The following is a 15,500-nucleotide window of genomic DNA, read 5'->3' as shown; positions in this document are numbered from 1 at the left end:
GTGTTTCAGGTTTCTTCAGATATCTTCCCAGAAATGGGATTGCTGAGTCATAAGGCAGTTCAATATTTAATTTGTGAGGAAACTCCTTACCACTCTCCATGGTGGCCGCACCAGTCTGCACCCCCAATAACAGTGCACAAGGTTTCCCTTTTCTTCACATCCCTGCCAACACTTGTTGTTTGCTTACATACATTGATTTTAAAAATGTTTGGGGACAAAACGTAGGATGAGGGTTGTATATATATTTATTTTATTGTTAGTCTTTACATCTCAAACACATTTTAAAATTAATATTTATCTCTTCGACATGTAATAAAAGCTTTAAAAGGGAGAGAAAATGTTCAGTCGTACCTATAATAATTTTGAAAAAGAACAATGAAGGAGGACTGGTTCTACCAGTTGTCAAAACAGGACGTGTCGCCGTAGCCATTGAAACGTGTTACTGTGACTGGGGAAGGGAGAGAGACTTACAGTAGGCATGGGAGGGCCCTAAGCACATGCAGGGATTTACTCTATGGAAAAGGTTGCATTGCAGATAAGACAGTAAAGTGTGGACTATTTAATAAACGGTGCTGGGAATATTAGCTATTTATTTGCAAAGAAAATAAAGTGAGAGCCCTATCCCTTAGAGACATAAAAATGAATTCCAGATGCATCAAGAAACTAAGTGTAAAAATAAATACCTAAATAAATATAAATATTGGAAGAAAATGTAGGAAAAAAATAACTGAGGGTGAAGAAACATTTTTTTTTCTTTTTAAGATAAAGCAAAAACTCAGGAGCTGTTAAAAAAAAGAACAGATTTTATAACAAAATTTAGAACTTATTAAGTTACAAAAGAAAATAAAAAAGGCAGTGATAAAACTTGTATGTCATAAATCCTGTTGGTAGCATATGTAATTCAAAATGGATAATGTATAGAGTTCCTAACACTAATTTAAAATACTTCCTAAAATCCATAGAATATAGCAAATTACAGAAAAAGGAAAAACAGAAGGTAGTTTCTGCCCACAGAACTGGCAAAGTTTTTAAGATTTGATAATAGCCAGTGCTGGTGAGAGTGAAAAAACAGGTGCTATCATATGTCGTTAGAAGTGTAAAGGGATTGTTATTTCAGCAATACCTATTAAAATTAAAACCAGACATTCCTCTCGAATCAGGATTTATACCATGTGCATAGACACATAAATGTTTGTGGCATTCTTGATCATAATAGCCCCCACTTGAAAATGACCTAAATGTCCTTCAAGATAATCCATAATAATTTATGGAACATCCATACCCTTGAATGCCGAGGAGTTAAAAAGAATAAGGTAGAGTTCTGTTTATTAACTTGAAAAGACCTTTGACACATAATATTAAAAAATAATAATAAAGTGGCAAAATCATCTGGATATACACCAAACTGTAAAAAGAGAATCCATCTGGAATGGGAGGAAAAGATTGTGAGGAAAGATGTACTTTCATTGCTGATATTTATATAAGCTTGTAGATAATTTGTGTTGTTTGTTTTCTTCTATATATTTTAAGAAACTTGCCTTGGCTGGTGTGGCTCAGTGAATTGGTGCCAGACTATGAACCAAAGAGTCGTCAGTTTGATTCCCAGTCAGGGCACATGCCTGAGTTTTAGGCCAGGTCTCCACTGGAGGGTGTGTGAGAGGCAACCACACATTGATGTCTCTCTCTCTCTCTCTGCCTCCCTTCCCCTTTTTAAAAATAAATAAATGAAATCTTTAAAAAAAAAGACACTTGTATTCTCCTTTCAGACTTCTGATTATTAGAAGGGAATAGTTGTCATTTCACTAGTTTTCGATACATTCACTAGTTTGTAGACGACACACCATTACAAAAGAGATATACAGCATTAGATTTTTATTATGTGTTATGCTCATTATTTTTTCATTCAGTACTATCCACTGGGTGGCCAATATGTGCACAGAACCCTGGCTACTTGGGCACAGTGCCTGAGAGCTAGCATGTTCTCATTCCAGGATAACTGGTTGATTTGCCTGGAAGATTATCTACTCTGTGACTGAGTGGAGACAGAAGCATGGAGCATCCTGCCCAGGCACTTTTGCAGATCTCTAATGTCTACTGAACTGAAATTTCTTTGCAATAAAAGCCCAGTGCTGTCTTGTATGGCGGATGAAAAGTCCCTAGAACTAAGAACGTCTCTGACTTGCACATGCGGAGAATCAAGTCTCTTTGCCCTTCCATGTTTGCAAGATCTGTCATTCATAGAAGGAAGTCAACTCTTCTGAAGTAATTTGCTCCATAACTAGCCAGGATGGCTGTTGTCAATGTCATGGACTTTTCACCGGAATGGTAACAAATTTAAGCTGACCAGTATACAATTTCCAAACCATTTTTTAAATTTCTCTTTTGTCTCTTAAAAGATAGGCATTTAAAAATGCTCATTTTCTATTTTAAGTTACGTCCATTTTGGCCCACAAGTCTTAACCCAAATAGCAATTTAGTTTAGATTTGTCAATATGAATACAAAAAGCTGAAAGAAAGGAAGGAAGGAAGGAAGGAAGGAAGGAAGGAAGGAAGGAAGGAAGGAAGGAAGGAAGGAAGGAAGGAAGGAAGGGAGAAAAGAAAGAAACCCTCTGCCATTCCATTTCTTCAGGAGAGAGAGCACCGCTGTTTTAGAGCAGAGAAGTGCTGCAGAAAGGGGGACACACTAGGAATCAGAAAGTCTGTGTTTGAGACTTGTCTTCCAGGGTCTTTTTTTTCTTTTGGTTATGTTTGTCTTACTTTAAATTCTATTTTTCAATTATAGCTTGTGTAAGCTATAATTGAAAAATTATATTTACATTTAGTATTATTTTGTGTTAGTTTCAGGTGTACAAAGTGATCACCCTAATAAATCTAGTACCCATCTTGATAGGGGAAAACTCAAGAGTTAAAGATTTAACTTAAAGATTTAAGCCTTAGATGATAGGCTTAAGTGATTCATTCCTGTAAAAAGCTGTTATTTCAGGAACTGAGCACAGGACTCCAGGAGGTCAACAGACAATTCAGCCTTGGTGCCCCAGGAGGTCTGCAGGCCCTGGAGACCGTATCTGAACCATTGTGTCCCGGGATGGGGAATGCCTGTGAGGCACATAAAGAATTGTTGATCAACAGATTAAGATGTACTAGGAAAATCACCACAGGATGGCAATTCTTATCCAGTTAACCTTTTCCCCAAGCCCCTTACCTAACCTTTCTCCTCCTTATAAAGAGATCAGCTTGATAGGGGATAAGGTGGTTTTTGAGGCTACATAACCAGCTGTCTTCTCAGGCCATCTGAATAAAGCACCCATAAATATTCAGTCCTTGTCTCTACTTATGAGTTCTGGTAGTGACAGGCAGCATGAACACTGATTTTTCCAGTTTCAATCTAATACCATATATAGTTATTGCAATATTGACTATATTCCCTGTGCTGTACTTAACATCCTCGTGACCATTCTGTAAGTACCAACTTGTACTTCAGCTTTTTCACTATGTCTCCCTCAACCCCCTCTCCTCTGGCAGCCATCAGTCTGTTCTCTGTATTTATGAGTCTGTTTCAGTGTTGTTTGTTTGGTTCTTTAGATCCCATATGTAAATGAAATCATATGGTATTTGTCTTTCTTTAACTGACTTATTTCACTTAGCAGAGGCCTGCCTTCTAGGACCTTCTGCATATCACTTGATTTATCAGCCTCATGTTATATCAGCTGTAAAATGGAGAGATTGGGGGAGATGAAAATGGGCAGGGGGTGGGGTGCAGTGGTAGGGAGGACGGAAGAATGTAAGTCATGGAGGAGAAAGGCTTTGAGAGGTATAAAGCCACAGACCACCATGGAACTTTATAAAGCACATTGCTCCTGTTCTCTCTCTCTCTCTCTCTCTCTCTCTCTCTCTCTCTCACACACACACACACACACACGCACGCATGCATATTTTAGATTTCTGTTTTCCTTCATTTATGTTTCCTTTAATGTAGGTATTTGGACTCCTCCTGACACTCAGTTCCATCTTTTGTCACATGTACCCATTGATCTCACAGGCACCTGAGGCCTTGGATTTAGTTCTATTCCTTTTAGACAGACCATGTTTTCTCCCAGAGGTGCATTTAGCTTAGTGTAAAAAGCACAGTGTGTTCCCCTTCTGTTAACTTAACCTCTGTGTTGTTTTTTAAAAAATCAGGTTCGAAAGAACAGGGACCCTGGAAAGCCTGTGGTATGTAAATATTTAGCCAGGCAGATAGGGATAGTAAGCATTTTCCCTCTTAACACAGAACATGATTTTATTTGCTAAAGCTGCAATCTCGTTTGATAATCCAGCCGTTTATTATCAGGTATGTGGTGAGACATAAAGCCACAGGGAGATAATCAAGAACCTTCACCTGATACTAAGGGTGGATTACAGTGACTGGAGGAGTCTTCTGGAGGGGATTATGTTAAACATAGCTGTTCTATTTACAGTTGATTTCCTCCAAACACTTTTAACCATTCTGCTCCCAGCCAAAGTAAGTAGGTCATCTGAGAACTTTCAAAGAAGACAAGTCTTCGCAGGTGTGGAACAACTAGACGTGCCTCTTTACGAGGCCCCAGTAAGTCCTTGCTTCCGGCTCAATGCATTTCCAAATCAGAGCTAAAAAGAGATATGGTGCTCTATTGAAGACAGTATTTAAAAAACAAACAAAAAGAAAAGTCTAGTTTGAAAACAGAACAGGAAATCCTTCCACCCCAACAGGTGGCATTGGGGTCCCTAACCTAAGTATTAAGTCCAGTAAAGTGGATTAGAGAAACTGAAATTTTAACCCGACAGTGATTGGTAGGTCTACCACAGATGTGATCTGTGGTTCCTGAACCAGAGGTGACACCCCACAGGGTATCCTCGGAGACCCTGCTGGTTGTCGGAATGCGTAGATCCAGGAGACAGAGAGACACTAAGGGGGATGGTGTCCCTGGAGTGCTGCAAAGAGGCTGCGCTGCTTCCGGTCCCTGGCCCAAAGCAGAGCAGCAGTTCTTTCCACTCATCTTTAACTACCCAGTTCTTCTCTTCCTTGTGTCTCGTCAGGATTTCCCACTATGCAAATCGTCTCCGCTGGAAAATCCAGCCTTCAAGTGGCAGGCCTTGGCTATTTGCTTTCTGGGTACTGGAAATAGAGGCTGTGTGGCTCCACAGTTAGTTATATTGTGTCCTCTGCAGTTATATTGTGTCCATGGAGATTATCTCACTTCAGCTTGTCCTGAGATAAGCACAGGCAGGGGAACTGGGTTTCAAAGAATTGAAGTATCTTTCTTAAGTTTACACAACTGATGACCTCTTTTCTTCTTTGTTCCTTTCCAGTCTTCCTTCTCTCCTTTTCTTTCTCTTTGGAACATATTTTTTTTAAGAATGTAGACTCTGAAACCAGATACTGGGTTTTAAACCGCTGGCTGTGCATGACCTTGGACAAGTTGCTTCTCTTGCTTTGCCTAAGTCTTCGGTATAAAATGAGGATAACAATATTGTTTACTCTGGGTGGTCTTTGGGAGGACAAAGTTGATTAGTGCAATTGTAGCAGTTACTATAGCGTCTGGCACACAGCAAATGTTTAATGAGTTTTAGTTATTGTCATTATTATTATTGTGGTTGCTGTTTCTTTCCATTCCCCCATTTGTCCCCATATCAAACATTAATTGAATGTCCTCTCTGGTGGGCATTGTGCTATGCTAGGGAAATGAGTAAGAGAAGGTTCCTTTTCCATAGAACTTAAGCATATGAGGAGACAAGCCATCAGGTAAGAGCAGGGGCTGGTCACATAGCAGATGTATGCCGTAGCCTCTGTGTTGTCACAGATGAACTGTTGGGTGTGTCGGGTGCCCGTGGCTAGCTGGGAAGATCTCCTGAAGAGGAGACCTGCTGTTTGAGTCGAACGCTGGAGATGAAGCCAGTGTCCTCTAGGCCAACTGTGAAGGGTCAGGTAGAGGGGTCAGCATGCAGGAAACCATTGCAGGAGTCTGGGAATGAGAAGTTATATTAGTTAGGGCTGCCATAATAAAGTACCACAGATGGGTGTCTTAAAGAACAGAAATTAGTGCCTGGCTGGTGTAGTTCAGTGGATTGAACTTGGGCCTGTGAACCAAAGGGTCACTGGTTTGATTCCCAGTCAGGGCACATTCCTGGGTTGCAGGCCAGGTCCCCAGCAAAGGACATTGGAGAGGCAACCACACAGTGATGTTTTTCTCTCTCTCTCTTTCTCCTTCCCTTCCCCTCTTTCTAAAAATAAATAAATAAAATATTTTTTTAAAAGAACAGAAATTAATTTTTTCACAATTCTGGAGGCTCGAAGTCCACGATTTAGGTATCAGCAGGTTTGAGTCCTTCTGGGGCTCCTCTGCGTTGTAGGCAGCTGCTTTCTCACTGTGCCCTCCCATGCTCTTTTCTCTGTACCCTAATCTCTTCCTGTAAAGACACTAGTCATGTCGGGTTAGGATCCACCTGAATGACTACATTTTGTCTTAATTACCTCTTTAAAGGCCTTATTTCCAAATGTAGTCACATTCACAGGTAATGGGGGCTAGGGCTTCCACATATGAGTTTTAGGGGGGAGGACAGTTCAGGCCATGACAAATCATCTCAGTGTGGGCCAGTCGGGTATATGTGGATGAGTGGCAGAGGAAGAAGACAGAATGCCAGCAGTGCCCAGATGTTCAAAGGCCTGGCTTCTTATCAGGCTAAGCTGTGTGTGTGAATGGGAATTGACCCTGACCAACCCACCCAGGCTCCCTGGACCCCTCCGGCTGGCGTATGAAGGGCAGACTGGAGGGAGCCAGATTGTACTATGTCAGAAGAGCCGCCGGTTTGAATTCTAGTTCTCTCCACAACACCCCAAGGCTATGGCAGTTAAAGGGAGGCGGTGATTCTCCATCACCCAGCGGGTGAGTGTGGACAAGGTATGTGGGTGTAAGGGGACAGGTGGGTAGGGTATGCGCCCGTGTCAGCATCTGTGGGGGACTTGCCAGGCTCACACAAGGGAAGAAGCACCCCAATAACAGATGGAAGCAGGCTCTGGTTTTTCCTTTTCACCTAGAATTCCCTTCAAGTGTTCCTAACATAATCACATGTCTCACTACCTTATTTTGTAAACGAGAGAACAGCTTCCCTTTCGTTCTCCTGCCAGGTAGACGCACACAGCAGCTCTGTGCTGTCGACAGTCAGAGAATGAGATAATTACCCGTCTCCATTTTTAGAATCCTGCTCAAAGTCAAACATCCCGGTGCAAAAAGGAACGCTGTGTTAGGAGGAGCAGCAGCATTTTGTGCAGTTCCCCCTTGGTTTGGAGGCCTGCCACGGAGGTGCCCTGCCCTCGTTTTACTTGTTTCTGGACGTCTCTGCTTGGTCAAGTCACTTCACCTCCCTGAGACTTAGACTTCTTCTTTGTTCAGTGAGGATAATAATATATAAATGGCCATGGGAGTGATGAGAATTCATTGACAAAATATATGTGGGTCCTTTGTAGACCTCATAGCTTTATGTAAATATTACTTCCTAGATTTAAAAAGAATATCCGAGGTGTTTTTATTTTGTAAACTTGGTGACTTGGCATTTTTTATTTTAATCCCATCTCTGTACTTGGGCCAGGGCCTTGGGCAAGGTACTTGCACACCCTGCCTTTTAGTGCCTTGATTTGTCAAGTGGGATGTCCTCCCTCCCCCCTCCTCCCCTCCCTCTCCCCCTGTGTCACTCTCTACTCTTCTTCTTTAGCGCCTCTCCTCTCAGAGGATGTAAGCGCTGGTCGGGTGGTGTCCGTGCTGTCTGCCAGGGAAACAGAAAGTGTGGAGTATCCTCTGGATGACTTCGGTGAACACGAGATTCTCCCTCCACTGCTTTTGACAGACAGAGTGACAGCCCATCGCTGTGTTTAAACAAGCTAATATGTATGTTCCTTGACATAAGGAAGCGCTCTAATCATGAAGTACAGCTTGCATGTCATTTGGTTTTGAGATTTTATTGAGTACTAGTAATCTTGACATATTTTGGTTGGCACCACGTACTTGGTATAGTGGGTTAGCGGTTGAATAGTTTGCAGACTTTGTGAAACAAAATCCTCATTTAATGGTTTAGTTTGGCTACATTTCGAAAATGTACAAAATCATAATGCACTTCCATTTTATAGGGTTTTTTTCCCCAACTAGTGGCTTCAGGTTTTGTTTTTTATTTTTGTTTTTCCTCAATGCCCTTTCTTGTCTCTCTCTTTTTCACGTTCCAACTGCAGCAACCCCAAAGAAGGACAGACTTGTGAACTAAGTGAACTGCAATCAGAAGAGTCCTCTTTGTACTACTTGATGTCAAGAATGTTTACACCCTGGTGAAATGCTCTGAACTTCTGCAGTTGAGTGCAGGGATCCAGGACACCTGAAGGCCACCACACAGCCGAGTGATAGCTCTGAAGCTCCCCAGTAGAAGCACCTGGACTGAGTGTGCAACAAGACTTCAGTCAACACCAGCCCCGAAAGTCACTGAACTCTGTAACATCGGGCCCCGGCAGGAAATGTCAACAGGCCTCTGGCTGGGGCCCTCATTCCATGCTTTCCTTTCCTCTGCTTCCCAGTTCCTCACCCAGGGGCAATATTTAGAAAGCAGAGGTGGGTTCAGGCAGCCCTCTCAATTACCTTGGCTGGAACTTTCCTGAGTACATTTTGCTATCTCTCTCTGATTTAAACGGGCACTCGCAGTTGGCAGGGGATGCTCTTTCTGTTTTGGTTACGCAAGGCATAATTATAGTTCCAAGGTCTGGAAGTGGCATAGAGTTCTTTGGAGAACTTCACAGGGATTTTTCTGTTATGACATAGTTTATCTGAGAGGGAAAAAAAGTAAAGCAAAAGGCATTTCCAAAGAGGAAATAATAACTCTATTCATGGTAGCGTTCCATTCCATATTGAGTAGCAATCACAAAATCAGAGTCTCCTTTTTTGGGGTGGGGAGTTGGGGGCAATCACAAAATGTTGGATTCATGTAGTGGTGGGAAAATCTGGATAAATACTGATGAATGGACGTGGGTGGAGGAGGATATGCGGATACAAAAATAAATGTTTTTACTTTGGAACGCAGCAGTGAAACATCCAGCTATATCTGAGTGAATTTGTAAGTACCCTGGACCCTGGGGATATGGAAAAAAGCTCTCACTGTAGCAATAGTAATCTGGCCTGAACCCGAATCACAAAACTCCCTGGGCCCCCAGATGTTCAGTGAGAGGGCACTTCGTTACTCTGCTGAGGTAGCAAGAAACCACAGAACTGCCAGGGCAATGGAGAGAACAATGGCAGAGGTGGAGAGATGGGGCTGTTTCTCTGTTATGAAACATGTTTTTATAGGTAATTCTGATGTACAGTAGGTATTAAATAGAGCAACTAAAAGATGGTTTATTTTAGATTAGTGCTGGAGTGAAATTTTCCCCAGGACACTAATAATCCGGCAGCTTTCACAGGCCCGTTTTCCCTCCGCGTGTCTCCACAGACTCCCAGCTCCATCCGTCCCTTCTGGCATAAGGGTGAGCCATTGCATCACAAATTCTGCCTTAGGAAAGGAGTCACCTTGACCCACTGTGCTTGTGATACTTGGAGAAGAGAGGTAAAATGCACTTTTTTTTTCTTTGGAGGTGAGGAAGATATTAAAAAATTCTGCCTTTGCAATGTAGAGCTAGAGATGTATATAGAGGAGCAGCCATGGGTGAAAAAAAGTGGCATTTCAAGAATGGCATTTTGTAATTGAGTGGTAATTTAAGGTGCCCCTTTATGCATGCACGCTGGTTTGAAATCCAGGGGATGTACCATTTCAGCCGAACATCTTGGCTGTCTGCACCGTGTGGGTGCACAACCCTTGTGTAATTGTGTTTTTCTTGCATACTTCAAGGGCTGTCACAGGAACAACAGCAAGAAGCCTGTGGCTGGAACAACATCGTTTCCATCACAGTGGAAAAAAAAAATAAGGTCAGTTGTGAGCTTGGAGCATTGTTAGGTTTGAGCCTGCCCAAATTATTATATTTCATTCATGTTAAAATTTAAGGAGATGAGAAACATATTGCATGAGAAGCGTAAGTTATTTTACATCTGCCCCTTCCCCCACTGCAATATTGAAAGCCCAGAGGGTGAGTTCTCTGTCAGCCACCCCCCCCCCCAAAAAAAAAACCCACTCTGCTGGGGTTTTTTTCAATTTGTTAAGATGCTAAAATCTGCTTTGTATGATTTATGAAGGAACTTGAAGCGATTATTTTCACAGTGCATGAAAATTCCTCGGGTTCATGGGGGGATGGCCAATCTGTTACACTGTTTGCTGTGGTGGACTGGATGGGAACATGAGCAGCTCGGAGCCATAAGGAGATTGTGTTGAGTTATTAAACACTTGTGGTAAAGCTGCTTATTGTTAATTCCCCGATGTCCTGCTGAAGCGATAGGATAAAATCAGATCGGATTAGATCAAAGACCCTGGGAGCCAGCCTTTGGAGCAGATTCATTTAATCAATAAAGAGACCTCCTGAGAGAGGGGGAGAGAATAGGGGCGGTCCTGGTCGCACAGGAGATTAAGATGGGGGTGGGCGGAGGGGGGGGCGTGTGCAGTGAGGAGCGGGGAGGGGTAGTGATGGGAAAGAAACAACAGTTTACGTGTATTTATTTTTATTCCCCCCCTCTTTCAGGTTGTCAGTCTCCCCTCAGACATTTTAGCTGAGCTCACCAAAGGGTAAAACATTACTTTAAGATTTTATTACTCCAATACTCTGTTACTCAAATAATGCCCTTGTAAAGCAGGAGGTTATTTAAAAAGAAAAAAAAAACCCACAGCTTCTATTCCATAAAAGGTATTTCAACAAAAGAGATTTAAGCTTAAATGAGTCCCCAAGAAACATTAATCCTTTATGAGTTAATCTGCAAAATTTCCTGTTGTCTCTTTGTGAGGAGAACTAGAGAAACAGCAAAAGGCCAAAGTTTGGCCCACCTCCCAAGCCCCGCCAATAATTATAAAGCATTGTGTATTAAGAGGTATGATGCAGAGTCCTTCATCCATGATTAACACTTAAACGAATGCATATTCATTCATCGCTTAGTCCTACCAAACCCCTCAAAAACGAGGCCTTGCCAAGAAGGAAGTGACATCCATTAAAAAGTTAGCCACAGAAAATGAGAGAAAAAGTGAAGGATGGAGCAAATTAAGGATTCGAGTCCCTCAATGGTTATTGGCCTTAATGGTGTTGTAAAAATGATGTCGGCTTTTACCAGGAATAATTTATACTCCGAATTAAATAAGGATATGTATCTATAAATTCATTCTATAAAACTTAATTTCCCATCTAGATATGCTGATTACTTCAGGCCGGCATACCTTTACCGGTTGTTAATTACCTCGGGATGGTTTAACACTATTTTCCGAATCAGCATGCATGCATAAAATGACTGTGATCCAATTTGACACATTATTAGTGATGATTATTGTCATAGATAAATTAGATTGAACAGAAAATAACCTTCATCTTTAGCATGTTTTAGCTCTCAGAATTAATGTGATTTGGTGAACACATATAAATAAAAATCTGATGAGTCCCTGCTGACTACAGGGCTTACTGGTGCTGAAGTGTATCAATTTCATGCAGATGATGAATTCCTTAAGCATTCAATGATAATCATGCTTGATTTGACAAGACTTTCTCATGCTATTTTAGGGCCTTAATTTTCTGTGAAGTTCTGTCAAGTGCTCATCAAGCACCCACTTATCTCCGTATCTTAACCTGGCAGCCAATCACAAGGTTGCCTAACAGCACAGCTACCAAGTGCCAGCCCATTAATATTCGAGTCGCATAACTGTCCAAGGAGAGGAACCAATCAATGACTGATTAACATTCAGGTCACATGACTCCCGAGGAGAGTAAATGAGTTACACAGTAAGACATCAAACAAATTTTCATCTTGAAAGAGTGATTGCTTTTTCTGCTGCTGTGATGTTTGTCAAATTCGCTCTAGCCTTGTCCAATTAAGCTCCATGAGCTGAATTAATAATGAAGAGATGTAAGCACGGTGCCAGCATGAGAGCTGTGAGTGGTGCCACTGGAATAAGAACGGCTAAAAAATAAAATTCTTAGAATGATTGAAAAATCACATCTGGCTAACTGGAATAATTGCTTTTGCAATCTTGATGCTGTTTTGTACTCTCCGGTGCGAAGTGTGAACTGGAGTGTGCTAGGACGTGGCACTTATTTTTCCTTATACTTCAAGGATGAGTGTGGTTTGTAGTTTAGAATGATTTAAAAGCATTACATAAATACATGTTAATTGGATTATTGTTGTGGCCCTAGTAATGAACGTCATTTGCCCACTCAATTTTGTTCTGGGGCCTTCCAGAGATGCCGCCTCTGCAGGTTTAAAACTGTCCATAGAAGGAAAGAAGCTCATGCTTGTATCCTGGGTGGAGGACAGAACGAAATCAAGTACTTTAAAGACAATTGGCGTATGTGTATATATGTGTGTGTGCTTGCACATGCACTGTTCATTTTATTAACACTTACAGTAAATTAAGTTCACTGAATTATTTCATAATGCTCAGGTGAACTTAATGAAATTTTTCTGAAAAAGACAAATGCTCTCTTCCTGTTGATAGCCAATGACAGCTTTCTTATAGTTTCAGGGAAAGTTCTATTCAATCTAGTCAATTGCATTTCAGTACTGATATGCCACTAAATTCGGGTAACATGTTTAGAATAAAGAATCTATGACTAATAAAGCTTTCATTCTTTCCCTAAGGGAGTGAGACATGACTAATGGTTTATTGGAATTATCAAAGAGTGTCAAATCCCACTTAATAAGTTCCAGCGTGAAATTAGCTAAATTCCCGAAGGCCTCTCTAAAACAATATAGTCAAATAAAAGGTGTTGGGTGTGCTGGAAAGAGTGTTAAAACCAGTTACTTGGAAGTGATGAGAAATAAATCTAACTGTAGGCAGGAGGCAATGTTTATGTATACAGTTAATAACCTTCTTAATGGGACTTCTTGGCTTGGTGATTCCCATATGAGAAGAAAGTGAGATGTGGAACACAGGGTTGGAGAAGGGCTATAAGTCAATTCCCAGCACTGTTAGTCAAGGATGGAAATTGCAGGGAGAGAAGCAATGACTTTAAAAGCCCCAGCAAGCAGACGGAGGGGAAGGAGAGATGAGGTGTTCTAAGGGAGGAGTGGGGGTGGCTGGAAGTCCGTGTTGGACCATCCCAATAGAATGAAAAGTTACTTAGTCCAAAGAACAAGGGGCGTCACCAATTCCCCAAGAGTGACTTTTTTTCCTAAGAGTTCCTACTAATGACTTAGAAAATAATGTTGGTAATAACATCTCAGGGTGAATGAGGCCCAAAAGAGGGCATATTATACACACAAAAAAATGTTTTCAGGCCAAAGTAAAGATCCCCACCACAAGACTCAAACTGCGTTTCAGAAACCTGTGAAAACGTGGCTCTGAGTTTGTATGTGAGGTACCCAAAGTAATGTTGAGTAAACGGGTATTCTTTCCTGCATATTTCACCCATGGCTGGCTGTGCAGCAAACTGGCAGCCTGGAGCTCTGATGACACAGTCAACCCACACGCAGGGGACCACTTCCTACAAGCACCCCTACTTCCTGGCACTTGAGAGGCATGGAATGGAAGGCAGCTCAGTAGCTTTAGAAGGCCCTGAATAAAAGCGTATTCCTCTTTCTGCATAACTTTACATAATTAATAGCTTTCCATGCAAACTATTGTTGGCCTTAATTGTTGCTTCAACAGCTGTTTTCATTAAATTGTAAAGCCCGCTGTGTCTAATCCTTTGAGCCCTACTATTGATAGTAAGAACAGCTCTGAAGCTTGCTTTGGAAGAAGAGTTAGTTCCCTGCCAAGCTGGAAAACTGTCATGGAGTTACTTGAAAAATAAGGCCTACAGTGAGACTGGTTGTGTAGCTAATCCATTAGGCTTTTCAAAAGAGCCATGCTCTGTACCCTTATGGCTAAATTGACCCAACAACCAATCAATGCCTTTATTTGCTGCGTGGCTGCCCCTGAAGGGTCTTATAGCTGGGTCCAAGTCGTAATCAAAGCCTCCATCAGTACTGGGGCCCTGATGACATAAATGGCCAAACTTTCAACACAGCTGGCCCGGGTCCAGTCACACCATTTAGAAGATACAAAGAGGCTGTGTTGCGTGGTGGAATTCATTTTCTTGTTTACTTCCTCCAGAAACAAGAGCATCATCAGCACGCTCAGTGCATCGGATCAGACCACGGAGTTGTTGACAGAAGCTTGGCGAGGCTTGCCAGCTTTCCACACGAAACGTTGGCTTTCTTCTCATCCACCCCCTACTGTTTGTGTCTTTGCCAATTGTAGCACATCAGAGCGACCATTGAGATAATGACCGTGAAGTCTCATGATACACTTTGATGAAGTGTAACATTTTTTAAAGGATTTTTGTCTGTGCCAAAATGATTGAGGCAGCTGACTAAAAATCACCCCATCAAAATCAAGGCTGATGAACAGCAGGCAGGGGCCTGAGCTTCCCCAGAGAAGATGGGGAGTTTTTGCAGCCAAAGTATCTTTCTTTCCTTGTGTATGTGCACCGCAGATTTTTTTAAAGCCATCTTTGTTTCAGATGAATATATGTCAGTGACTGATGCTTCAGGCTCCAACATTTTAAAATTCTTTTTTCCTATCAACCCCCAGAAGATACAAAGAATGATTCCTTTCTGACAGTTTCTTCCTAATGATTTAGAAAACAACAAAGTTGTTAATAACTTGGTCTTGGTTGGGAAAAGCCCATCAGGCCTTTTAGTGCAAGTCAGACACTGATCCTGGACTACCGTTCGGGTAAATTTGGATTTCTCTAATTGAGCTGGAATTGAGAGTAAGATATACAAAAACGGTTCCGAGCCAATGAAAAATAAAATCAAGCTGGCCACAATGTAAATGGAGATTGTGCGCTTCTTGAGAAAAAAAAAATCGTGTGTTTAATTTATTGCCTCAGTCACCGAACTACTATTTATTGAATTTAGGTATCCACGCAGAGTCTGTGATCTTCCTGGCAACTCCATTTTATCACCTCCGTTCCAGGTGAGGAAACCGCGGCCCAGATGAAGAACCTGAGGCCTGGAGACGTTAAATTACTTGATGAGGCCCAGACACCTGGGAAGTGGAGAAGGCAGGGTCTTACTGGTGTGCTTGGTCACGGGACATGTTCTTCCATCTGTGGTTCACTGCTTCCATTGTACACCTGATGCAGCTCATTAAACGGTGCTCAGTGGGAGAAGAGGAAACAATTTGTGGTTAAATGGGTAAAGGCAATGAATAAAATGGATATTCAATTTGCCATTCTCACCTCTCAACTTTTCAAAAAGACATTAGCTACATGGCATCCTCTCATCCCAGTTAACAAATATATGCTCAGAAACCAGGTTTCAGTGTGAGGGAATCTGCAGCGAGGTTGTGGCCAACTTCAGTTTGTCTGTGGTTTACCTTTCACTTAGGACAGGTCCTAA

The 15,500-nt window shown here is 41.8% G+C and overlaps 1 long non-coding RNA gene across 1 annotated transcript; it reads left to right on the top strand.

Annotated features, from left to right (window-relative positions):
• The first annotated feature begins 8,249 nt into the window (after positions 1 to 8,249).
• Positions 8,250 to 14,710, top strand: LOC128626057 (uncharacterized). The gene is made up of 4 exons (XR_008389934.1): positions 8,250 to 8,609; positions 9,481 to 9,594; positions 9,877 to 9,953; positions 14,209 to 14,710. It is a non-coding gene; the product is annotated as an uncharacterized LOC128626057 (long non-coding RNA).
• Positions 14,711 to 15,500: the final 790 nt, after the last annotated feature.

The sequence above is a fragment of the Artibeus jamaicensis genome, unplaced genomic scaffold, assembly GCF_021234435.1.
Source record: "Artibeus jamaicensis isolate MK-2021 breed Jamaican fruit bat unplaced genomic scaffold, CSHL_Jam_final scaffold_1964, whole genome shotgun sequence".
NCBI classification, from domain to species: domain Eukaryota; kingdom Metazoa; phylum Chordata; class Mammalia; order Chiroptera; family Phyllostomidae; genus Artibeus; species Artibeus jamaicensis.
Note: the sequence above shows the minus strand (reverse complement) of the source record. Positions and strands in the feature narration are given on the sequence as shown.